Genomic DNA, 8,590 nt, shown 5'->3' with positions numbered 1-8,590 from the left:
TTTGTACTTTTTTGGGATCTTGCCAGGTATTTCTGACCTGGATTGGTCACTGTTGGAAACAGGATGCTGGGCTTGATGGACCTTTGGTCTTTCTCAGTCAGTATGGCAATATTTATGTACTTACTAGTAAAAAAGGCCCGTTTCTGACACAAATGAAATGGGCACTAGCAAGGTTTTCCTCGGAGTGTGTATGTTTGAGAGAGTGTATGTGAGAGTGACTGTGTGTGAGAGAGAGAGTGAATGTGCGAGTGTGTGTGTGTGTGAGAGAGAGAGTGAGTCTGGGTGCGAGTGTGTCTGTGAGAGAGAGAGAGTTTGTATGTGAGAATGAGAGTGTGTGCAAGTGTGTATGTGACACACAGTGTGTGAGAGAGAGAGAGAGAGTGTGTTTCACACAGATACAGTGTGTGCGAGAGAGAGAGTGTGTGTGAGACAGACTCTCTGTGAGACTGAGTGTATGAGACCAAGAGAGTGTGTGAGTAACTGTGTGACACATAGAGAGTGAATGTGATACAGTGTGAGAGACAGTGTGTGAGAGTGAGAGAGAGAAAGACATTGACTGAGAGAGTGTGTGTGTGAGAGAGAGTGTGTGTGTGTGTGTGTGACAGAGATACCTCCCCCCCTCTCTGGTGTCAGGCTCCCCTCTCTCTGGTGTCTGAGCGTTACTGTGCAGGACGCTGAGCTCTGGCTGTGCTTCAAGGAACTGACCAATCCTATTTAATAGAATGCACCTCCAACATTCTGAAGCCAAGAAACCTCGTGTGGTTGGTCACTACTGCTTGTGACGAGCCCGGAAGTACGTGATGTCAATTCAGGAGATGGATACAGAGAGCAGGAATGCCGCAGCCATGCAGTCCGCTTCAGAATGTTGGAGGTGCGTTTTATTATATAGGATGTACATAGTTGAACAGGGTTACATCATTGGTCAGGCAGGATACTGTTCTAGTGGACAATAGGTATGTAGTACATAGGGTAGGTTGGGTTGTAAGTTTTGGAAAGGTGTGTTAAGAGATCATTTTGTCCAAAAAAAAGTCTGTCTTGCAGCCATTTTCAAATGGGAAAAAGGTTTGGGTTTCTGTTTCAAAAATGGCTCAAAGATGAACGTTTTTACACAGAACACATCTGAAAAGAAGAGCCATTTCCCAAACTGACACGTGCAACTTATAAACGCCAAAAAACTAGGCAAAAGAACATCTGTCTAGTATCATTTTGAGAGAAATGGGGGCAGCCTAGTGTAGAGGACTTTAAACAATGGCACACATATATAATTCTCACCATAACTTCTTTATTTTGTATTGTGAGGCCTCTAGGAACAGAATAAAACCTACTATGCACCACTACAATAGCCTACAAGTTTGCAGTTAAAATTTAATGCAAAAAAGTGCAGTGATGAATTTGAGGAGTAGAAATCCAAGGGAATCGTATATCCTAGGAGGCGAGAGGCTGTTATGCACAGACAGGGAAAAGGGAGGGTCTGAAGGCAACAAAACAGTATGACATGCTGGTAGCCATCGCCAGAAGGATGCTAGGCTGTATACAGAGGAGCATAACCAGCAGATGAAAGGAGGTGTTGATGACCCTGTGCAAGTCGTTGGTGAGGCCCACCTGGAATATTGTGTTCAGTTTTGGAGGCCACATCTTGCTAAGCATGTAAAAAGGCTTGAATCGGTCCAGAGGAAAGTAACAAAAATGATATGGGGCTTGCACCAAAAGACATTTTAGAAGAGACGGGAAGACCTGTATATGTATACCCTAGAGGAAAGAAGGGAAAGTGGAGATATGATACAGATGGTGGTAGACCTAGGAGTAATGTCAGGAAATTCTTTTTCACGGAGAGGGTTGTCAATAGCTGGAATGCCCTCCCAAGGAATTCAAAAAGGCATGGGATGAACAAACACAGAGGATCTCTAATTAGAAAATGGATGGTATACAAAAAACAAAGCTTAAATTGCTGCATATGCGTGGATGTGTCGAGTGGCGCTTAGACGGTTACTCTGGTTGTAAAGAACTAAGGTTGGTACCAGGCAAACTGGTATGTTCTGGGTCCCGTATATAGCAATCTGGTTTAGGATGGCCTGGAAAGGGCTTCAACAGCAGCTTCAATAGCTGGAAAATGAGGACAGTGCTGGGTAGTCTTGTATGGCCTGTGTCCCACAAATGACAGGACGGATTCAGATAGGCTGGAATGGGCTTTGATGGCATCAAAATATTAGGAATTTATGTTGACTGTTTTTTTTTTATCTTGGGATGCTTATATTAATGCACTGATTAAAAGTTATTTTTTCTGGCTGAGGAATCTTAGAAGAATCAGAACATTTTTTTGAAACTGCTCAATTCAGACAATCACTACTCTTATCCAAATTAAATTATAGTAATCTTCTATTGTTAGGAGCTTCTAAACAAACCTTCGAATACTGCAGTAAGGTTAATTTTCTCTTTACGCAAATTTGATCAAATTTCAAAATATTATGAAGAGCTTCACTGGTTGCCCATTGAGGACAGGCTGTTGTTTAAATTTTCCTGTGCACTATATAAGATTTTCAGTGGAGAATGTCCAGGATATCTCTCTGCCCACTTGGGTTTTTTACTATTCCTGGTAGACAGAAGGTTACATAACTATCAACCATTTTCAATTACCATCCCCTAAGAGAGTGAAAAGATTCAATCTATTTGAAAGATTGTTGGCTTTCCAAGCTCCTAAAATTTGGAAAACTGTAATACTACTACTTATCATTTATATAGTGCTACTATATAAGCACTGTAAGGAGCACTGTACAGTGAAGATGTAAGAGACAGTCCGTTCTCAACAGAGCTTACAATCTAATCATGACAGACAGGACAAATAAGGGATAAGGGAATTACTCAAGGTAGGAATGATAAAACAGACATGGGTACTGAACAAGTGAATAGGAGGAGTTAAAAGCAGCCTCAGAAAGGCTTTTAGCTTAGATTTGAAAACAACCAGAGCTGGAGCTTGATGAACTTATTCAGGAAGTATGGATGAAATGATAGATTACTTGTGTTTTAGGAAACAACTTAAGACTGTACTTCTTAGAAAATGTGTTTAACTTAATTAAGAGTAATGAATTGTATGCTATTTTGTAAGCTAATGCCTAAGGACTATACCTTGGTTTCTTGATTTTGTTAAACCATTTAGAACTTGTGGTTGTAGTAGTAGTATAGAAGTGTGATGTGATAATAATCTAATATAATAAAACACACCCTCAACGTTCTGAGGACAACGTTCTGAAGCCATCTGACGTCACTCCCAGGCTGAAGGGTTCGTGGATTCGTGGTGTGAAGCCTTCAAGCCAGCCAGTCGTCTCTGCCCCGCCCTCGCGTCAAATGTCATGACGTCGAGGGCAGAAAAAAAACCAAACAATTCCGGCAGCGCAGCGTCAGGGAAGGAGGCGGCGCTCCCGATGTCTCTAGCCTTCCCTTCGCTGTGCTCCGCCTTCTTCTGACATCAAGGATGACGTCAGAAGAAGGCGGAACACAGCGAAGGGAAGGCTAGACGTCAGGAGCGCCGCTTCCTTCCCTGACGCTTCGCTGCCGGAACCGCCACGGAGGTAAATTAAAAAAAAAGAAGGGCTGTGTTTCGGTAACTTAAGTCATGAAGAGATTTTTCCAAGGAATCAAGACCGACATGAAGTTTAAAACAGCTGGGCCGGGTCATAAACTGACAGAGGAAACGCGGTGAGGGGGAGCTGGGAAGATGGTGTGATAAAGTGTTTTGCTCATTTAGGACGCGTCAGTTTTAGGTGTTAAAGAGGGGTTTGTTTTAAATAAAAAATGCAAGACCGCTGATTTGGGGGGTTTGGATGAAGAGAGGGAGGGTACATACTGGGGATACGTGGGTGGGACGGGAGTCTCTTCTCTTTGAGATTCTGTTTATAGTACAATTGTATGCGCTTATATTTGCAGTTTAATAATAGCCATGTTGTACGTATGGAGGGGGCAGGGGACAGAGGAGCATGGATGGATATGGATTGCAGGGCAGGGCTCAGGGAGAGAGGGGAATTGCTGGATAGGGATGAATGGAGGGGCCAGGTGACAGAGGAGCATGGATGGGCATGGATTGGGAGGGCAGGGCTCAGGGAGAGAGGGGAATTGCTGGAAAGGGATGAATGGAGGGGGCAGGGGACAGAGGAGCATGGATGGGCATGGATTGGGAGGGCAGGGCTCAGGGAGAGAGGGGAATTGCTGGATAGGGATGAATGGAGGGGACAGATGGGCATGGATGGATATGGATTGCAGGGCAGGGCTCAGGGAGAGAGGGGAATTGCTGGATAGGGATGAATGGAGGGGGCAGGTGACAGAGGGGCATGGATTGGGAGGGCAGGGCTCAGGGAGAGAGGGGAATTGCTGGAAAGGGATGAATGGAGGGGGCAGGGGACAGAGGAGCATGGATGGGCATGGATTGGGAGGGCAGGGCTCAGGGAGAGAGGGGAATTGCTGGATAGGGATGAATGGAGGGGACAGATGGGCATGGATGGACATGGATTGCAGGGCAGGGCTCAGGGAGAGAGGGGAATTGCTGGATAGGGATGAATGGAGGGGGCAGGTGACAGAGGGGCATGGATTGGGAGGGCAGGGCTCAGGGAGAGGGGAATTGCTGGATAGGGATGAATGGAGGGACAGATGGGCATGGATGGATATGGATTGCAGTGCAGGGCTCAGGGAGAGAGGAGAATTGCTGGATAGGGATGAATGGAGGGGACAGGTGACAGAGGAGCATGGATGGGCATGGATTGGGAGGGCAGGGCTCAGGGAGAGAGGGGAATTGCTGGAAAAGGATGAATGGAGGGGGCAGGGAACAGATGGGCATAGATTGGGAGGGCAGGGCTCACACTCTCTCTCTCTCATATACAATGTCTTTGAGATTCTGTTTATAGTACAATTGTATGCGCTTATATTTGCAGTTTAATAATAGCCATGTTGTACGTATGGAGGGGGCAGGGGACAGAGGAGCATGGATGGATATGGATTGGGAGGGCAGGGCTCAGGGAGAGAGGGGAATTGCTGGAAAAGGATGAATGGAGGGGGCAGGGAACAGATGGGCATAGATTGGGAGGGCAGGGCTCACACTCTCTCTCTCTCATATACAATGTCTTTCTCACTCTCACTCTCACACACTCTGTCTCACACTGTATCACATTCACTCTCTATGTGCCACACAGTCACTCACACACTCGCTTGGTCTCATACACTCACTCTCACAGAGAATCTGTGTCTCACACACACTCTCTCTCTCGCCCACACACACACACTCTCTCTCACACTGTGTCTCACATACACACTTGCACACACTCTCATTCTCACAAACACACTCACACCCAGACTCACTCTCTCTCTCACACACACACACACTCACACTTTCACTCTGACTCTCAAACAGTCACTCTCACATACACTCTCCCAAACATACACACTCCGAGGAAAACCTTGCTAGCGCCCGTTTCATTTGTGTCAGAAACTGGCCTTTTTTACTAGTAATAGTAATAATCTCCAGTAGTTGGAATGTAAGGACAGTTCCAGGCAGACCGACCAGAAATGTCAATGAAAGATCATGATCAAGTATTTTATATCACATTAAGTGTTGGTTTTATTCATGAATTGATAATGAGTGCGCCTGTTGGGCAGACTAGAAGGACTGTTCAAGTCTTTATCTGCTGTCATTTAGTATGTTACTATATGTAGGTACATTAGGTAATTTGGTGGTTTTGGAGTGCTCACAATTTCCACCACAAATGTACTAGGTAGGGTGAGATTTGGACCTGGATCCCCTTGTTCACAGTCCACTTCAGTGACCACTAGGATACTCCTGGGAGCTGCTTGCTTCTCTGTTGGGTATGTCCATAACATCTGATGCTGTCATAGTGCCTGGTATTCCGTTTCAGTTCTTAGGGGAGAGGGAGGAGGACAGTACCACTGGAGGATTAAGGAGGGGTCAAGTCTTAATCCCTAAAGTTATCTGCTGGTCATTCAGAGCATTTTTGTTTTAAATAACTGACATGATTGAAACAGGTCTAGATAAAAATTGAGTAAGTTTAGCAGCCAATTTGGAAAAATAATTATGTCAATAAATATCAGAGGCACATACGTTGCAGGGTCCTGAAAGAAAATGTGGGGTGTGAAGAACAGATTTTTGTTATCAAGAATTGCCACACGTAATGGACATAACACAACTCTTCCGTTCTCTGATTCCTAATGTGGCTGTGCCACATGAACTTGATCTTACCACAACATCACCCTGTATTTGTTCACACCCGAGCCTGCAAAGGCCTCTCCGGTACTATGTAAGCCACAAATAGGTGGGAAAATGTGGGATACAAATGTAACAAATAAATAACAAATAAAAAATATTGTCTACCATTATATGCTGCTGCATAAACATCACCCACCCAATCTTTTTTTTAACCATACGTGCTCATCATGTTAAATGCATCTCCTGTAAAAACATGAAATCTGTGCCTTCTCTGCATTATTGGTGAACGCCGCCCATCTACATGCACAGATCAGCCAATTCCCATATGAGCAGTTTTCTTTCCCAAATAGCATGCCCCAGTCACCTCCCAGCAGAGGTCCCAAGGCACAGGTCATCATGAGAACCCTGCAATAGATGAGATCAGCCCAGACCAGACAGTGGGAGCCCCCTGATCATCCGAGATCTTTTAGCGTTTCTGTTGGTGATATATGGTGGCTCAATATCCAGCTCATTTTCGAAAGTGCTCACTGGCCATCTTCCGACACATTGAGTCTGCAAATAGGTGGGAAAATGTGGGGTACAAATGTAACAAAATGTTATTCCTATTTTTAGGATTTAATTTGCCTATCTTCAATTTTGTCTCACAGATTGTATTTATGCTTATGCTTGATCATTTTGCAATTGTTAATTTTGTTTACAAAATTCTGTTTTATGTCAAGCTAGAATTGTTCTACATTGCCTTGGGTGAATCTCCTCATAAAAGTGATTAATAAATCCCAATGTATAAAGAAGATGATTTTGCTCAGAGATGGCAGAGCTTATTATGCCAATTTGTGCTTCAGAGTATTACTTGGAAACAAGAAATAGATTTGCTTTTATTTTATTTATAATTTGTTATGAAAAATTCTCCCATTTTGTTAACAGGAGACAGAGGAAGAGTTTTTTTTTACCTGTATAAAAGGCACATGGCATAGATATTGATACAGTGGAAATTCATAATTCTTAGGATTACTATCCCTAAGTTGCACTTTCTCAGGCTAATAATATTCAGAAGGGACTTATATGATTAATGGCAGCTAATACAAGTCAAAGACCCTATGTGTAAATTTTCAGCAGCATTATACAGATAGTGCTGGGATGGAGTGAGGCCATTTTGTCTAGTTTTATACATATATAGGGGTGATAGTCAACTGCTATCCATATAGTGAAATAGTTTAAAGACAGAAAGCTGTGCAAATTAAAGTGGTTCACTGTAAGGAGTGGTTGAATATTGCTGCTATACTTTTAGCTGCCACTGGGCCGCACACTATACATGTAATTCAACACTGCTATCTGGATAGTGGTACTAAATAAAAATGTTTTTGTTTAAAAATACCAAAACCAGCATGAAAAAAAAGCCTGTTGACCACAGCAGCTGAATGTTAACTAATCTGTATCAAAGTCTCTTTGGGGCCATTTTACTAAAGTGCATAGGCACCTACGGGCGTCCAGCATGTGTCAATTTGGAACTACAACCTGGCTACCACGAGCCCCTAGCAGTAATTCCATTTTTTACATGCGTCCGATACACGCGACAGAAAATATTTATTTTCTACTGTGTGGCGCTGTGTACACTTGCTGATGATTGCTGATGATTACCACCCGGTGAATGCGTAAGACCCTATCGCTAAGTCAATGGGTGGGGGTAAGGTCTCAGGCCCAAAATGGGCGTGCACCAATTTTTATTTTGCCACATGTCCATTTTCAGCCTCAAAAAAAGAAGTTTTGCAGGCGTGCTAAAAAATGGACCTGCGCGTGTCCAATACATGAGTCTACAACAGCGCAGGCCATTGTTCAGTCCACCTTAGTAAAAGGACCACTTAGTCAAAGAAGCACCCCTTTAAAATTTTACCAAGGCAATGATTGTGGTGTTGCCAAAACCAGGAAGAGACCCAGTATTAGCATACATTTTTTGACCTGCATTTCTTTTAAATACAGGCTATATAGTGTATGCAATGATTTTGTCACGTAAACTGGAATGGATAGCACCTAATTTCATACACCCCAATCAGTTTGTCAAAGGCTATAATACTGCAGATAATATAGACTCCTTTTGGAAAGAGAAAAACATCCAAAAAGTGGCATAAACTGGCAGATGGACATTTTTCACACAAAAACATTTCAAATCGCTATTTTCAAAATCTATTTTTTAGATGTATTTCTATGCAGTTTGTTTGCAGTGTGTCCAAATCGTAAGGGGGCATGTTAAGGGTGGAATTTGGCATTCCTAACACTTGGCCATGCCATAATGGAACAAAACAAAAATGTCCAGAGCTAAAAAATGGACGTTTTGGCCCAGACCTGTTTTAATAACGACTAAGCAACAAAAAGTTCCCTAATGATCAC

This window comes from Microcaecilia unicolor, chromosome 1, assembly GCF_901765095.1.
Source record: "Microcaecilia unicolor chromosome 1, aMicUni1.1, whole genome shotgun sequence".
Lineage (NCBI taxonomy): Eukaryota > Metazoa > Chordata > Amphibia > Gymnophiona > Siphonopidae > Microcaecilia > Microcaecilia unicolor.
The sequence above is the reverse complement of the archived record's forward strand: the minus strand, read 5'-3'. Positions refer to the sequence as shown.